General features: G+C 54.6%; 1 long non-coding RNA gene across 1 annotated transcript; it reads left to right on the top strand.

The window, feature by feature from the left end:
* The first annotated feature begins 1,259 nt into the window (after positions 1-1,259).
* LOC127295297 (uncharacterized) lies at positions 1,260-3,092 on the top strand. The gene is made up of 2 exons (XR_011743193.1): positions 1,260-2,143; positions 2,782-3,092. It is a non-coding gene; the product is annotated as an uncharacterized lncRNA (long non-coding RNA).
* The last annotated feature ends 723 nt before the right edge of the window (positions 3,093-3,815 follow it).

Here is a 3,815-nt window from a genome sequence, read left to right on the forward strand (position 1 = left end):
GATCACTCATGATCTCACCGTGATCCCTCTCCTACAACATGTTCCTTATAATGGCTATAACAGCACGGGTGTGACTTGGAAGAAACGAAGCATACTGAAAGTGTGTGCTATACTGCTATATCAGAAATGTACATTTGAAATGCCGTATGCTTATAACTGAAATCATGGACACCAAGAAGTATAAGAGAGAAATTTAGTACATTTACAGTTTAGTTTCATTCTGCACTGACGATTGAAATCCATTAACCATTCGTGATTTCACTACTACGATCCTGAAAATTGAAGAGAAGTTCATTGATTAGCTTCAGATCATAGATCAAACAAAATACACCAGCTTTGCACGCTAAGTTGCGTTATTTTCTTCTCATTGCCTGAAGATTCGACTCGCCAGTGAATTTCGTATTTGAGATCGTCGATTATTGAATAATTTTGTTCAACAGGCGTACCGGAGCAGCTGATCGATTTAGGATTAGTTTGGCCAGCTTATGCTTTGCTGCTACCTCTGCGCGTTTTGTTTAGTTAACAGTTTCTGCTGATCGATGTTGTGCATCTACCTAGCTTCGTACAGTAGAATCAGATCAACCCTGAACGTCGTTGCCTCTCCACGCTGCGCAAGGGTCTATATATAATCTAGAGTGGCTGCTGCAGTTGGAGATTTGCATACGCTGCCTCTCTTCGTAACGCACGGATACAGGTGTGATGAAGGCCGTCCCCGTCCGTGATGAAGATGAAGGGTTCCCGAGCCAGCATCTCCGGCCATGGTGGTCGTGGGTCCATGGCCTCGGCACCTAGACACCATCACCAACCAAGCAGCAGAGTCTACACAGTGCGGCGCGCGGCTCCTCGACGCTGTCGCGAGGAGCGAACTGATGGCGATAGGGGCAGGCCTGCTTGTATGCGTGTCCGCGTACTCGGCATCGGGAGGTTACCGGCAGGCGGCAGCAGGGTTCGAAGTGGAGGAACCCTAGTCCCTAGATACGGTGGAGGCGGTGGGCTCCTTGGCCGTCCATCTCCATCCTCCCTTTGCCGCCTCCGTAGCTCCGGCGACGCCTCAACGGCCCCGCGGCCAACGCCCCACTACTCCGTGGCTGCGCATCTCGCCTTTATCTACTGAATAGTGGCGTCCCTCCCTGGTCCCCTCCCGTGGCTGCCGAGCGGAGGAGCGAGGCGATGCGCTTGATATCCAGGGAAAGAGAAAACTCTAGCAGGGTCGTCCTTAAACGGCCAAACTCCGTATTTTTCCGGCGAGTTCACGGGCCGAGCGTCGAGTGGGCGAGCTAACGGAGCCGGTGAATGGACCGGACCGCAAATTATTTTCACGGGCCACGCAATCGTAGCCTGCTCGTCCCCTACTAGTACCGGCTGTGCGGCCGGATACGGATTCCAATCAGCACTCCTCCGCCGCACAGCCCAACCCTAGCCGTCGTCGCCACTGCGCACATATCGAGCTCCGGCAGGCAATCCCCGCCGCAGGCTAGTAGATCGACACATCCACCGCCGCCATGTCGCTCCACATCGATGGATGCGGCCTCGGAGGAGGTCGCAGCGGAGGAGGAGGTGGCGGCCGCAGGCCACCGGCGGGCGGGTCACCGCACCCCTATGGCGACGAGGCGCGGGCGAAGTTGGTCGGAGCATCGGCGCGAAGCGGTGGGCGGCACGCAAGTGGACCAACCATGGTCTGCGCCCGCCGCCGTCGCTTGCGCCGTACGTGGCGACGCCGCACGCTCCCCCGGCCCGCGTCTTCTTTCGCCCGGCCGGCGAGGCGTCTTCCTCCTCGGCTTCCTCATCGCGCACACCATCCCGTCGCCGCGGAGACGAGGAAGAGGCCCGGGTAATGCGCATTGCGCTCGCCCTCGCCCTGCAGGATGCAGAGGACAGGACTGGCGCGAGCGGGAGGAGGTGGAGGCCGCCATTGCCGCGTTGAACCTCCAGCAGCGCGCGAAGGAGGTGGAGGCCGTGGCGGGCGATGACGGCGTCGACGAGGACATGGAGGGCGACTGGTGGTCCTTCAGCGACGGCGACGAGGAGATGGAGGACGCGGAGGTCGTCGTCCTCGACGACTAGGCGCACTCACGGAGCTCCGACGAGCCGGGGAGAGCTCATCTCTCTTATGGGAGGATAGATGGCTTCACCAGGTTCCCTTGTGAGAAAAGTCCCTTCTTAATTTTTTTGCCATCTGCTCGGATCCTCAGGCTCTTGTTGTTCAGATCCTAGATAGGCTAACTGGTCGACCAATCTTTAGAAGAACTTTGGACTCTGCTGGTCTGGCTCTGTGGGGATCCCTGCAAGCAGAGCTGGGTGAAGTCTCGCTGAATGATGAGCTTGATAGGTTGTCTTGGATTCAAGAGCCCTCGAGCTTGTTCTCTATTGCGTCTCTTCACAAGGCCCTGCATGAGGGCGCTGATGTCTTCCCGTTTAAGGAACTGTAGCTGCTGAAGCTTCCTCTCAAAATCAGGTGCAAAAGAGGAGAGGGCCGGGAGATGGCCTTTGCCCTCTCTGTCGTGAACCGGAGAATCAGGACCACACCATTTTTACCTGTTCTCTTGCTAAGTTTGTTTGGGCTTGCTTTCGTGAGTGCCTGTGGTGTATGTGGGCACCTAGATCCTTCCATCAAATCTTTTTCCCTTCTCAATGGCATCTCCGGCCATTCTAGGAGGATGCTTTGTTGTCTTTCGCTGATATTGCTTGGTCCCTTTGTACTACTAGAAATAAGGCCTTAATTGAGAAATTTTTTTTTTGACTCCTACTGATGATTTGTTCAAAAATTCTGTCTTCTTGTAGCTATGGAGTCCGGTAAGCAAGAAAAAGGAAAGGACGGCGATCTCCTTGCTCATTGAAGCCATCAAGGTCAAGTCGCGTGAGCGGCGTGCCCTTCAGGAGTAGGGGACTCCTCTTCTGCACTTGGCGTCAAGTTCTTCTGATGTGTCTCTCTCATCGCTCCATCTGTCGTGCAGTAGTGGTCTCCGTAGTGTTGAGTGTTTTGCCTTCTTTTAGTGACGCAGGGTGGCGACTTGTGGAAGTTGTGTTTAAGTCTTCCGTGTTGCGACTTGTGGAACTTGATCCCTATCTCACCGGTTGGCGTTTTGACCTCAGCTCCCTGTATCCCACCGCCCATGCCTCTCTGGCTTCCCTGTCGCCCCCCTTCTCTCCAGAGGAAATCCGCCGTGCCTTCTCCTCCATGAAAAACATCTAGCCCTGGCCCGGATGGCTTTGGGCCTTCATTTTATTCCACTTTTTGGGATTTGGTTTCTTAGGATGTGCTTCGTGTCTTCTCCTCTTTCGACGATGGCTCTATTGACCTGACGCGCATCAATAGGGCATTCCTTGTCCTCCTGCCTAAAACGGACTCCGCGACTCACCCTTCCTTATTTCGGCCCATCTCCCTTCAAAACTGCACAATGAAAGCAATCACTAAAGTGCTTACCTCTCGCCTTCCACGGCCCGTCCTCTCTCTGACGCCGTATCTCTGAAAACATCGTCTATGCCGCGGACATCCTCCGATGCTGTCACCTGCGTAAGGCACCAACCATAGTCTTCAAGATCAACTTCCGCAAGGCCTTTGACTCTGTCAACTGGAAAGCCTCCTCGACATTTTGCGTGCTTGAGGTTTCTATGACTTATGGTGGGAGTGGATGTCCCGCATCCATCTCATTGGGCACACTGTAATTCTTCTCAATGGGGTCCCTGGGGACTGCATCCGAACGGACTCTGTCAAGGTGAACCTCTCTCGCCATATCTTTTCATCATTGTTGCTGACGTCCTCCAGCGTTTAATCCGGAAAGCTAGGGATGAGGGGGGCCTGGCCCACCCTCTGT

Source organism: Lolium perenne, chromosome 4 (assembly GCF_019359855.2).
Source record: "Lolium perenne isolate Kyuss_39 chromosome 4, Kyuss_2.0, whole genome shotgun sequence".
NCBI classification, from domain to species: domain Eukaryota; kingdom Viridiplantae; phylum Streptophyta; class Magnoliopsida; order Poales; family Poaceae; genus Lolium; species Lolium perenne.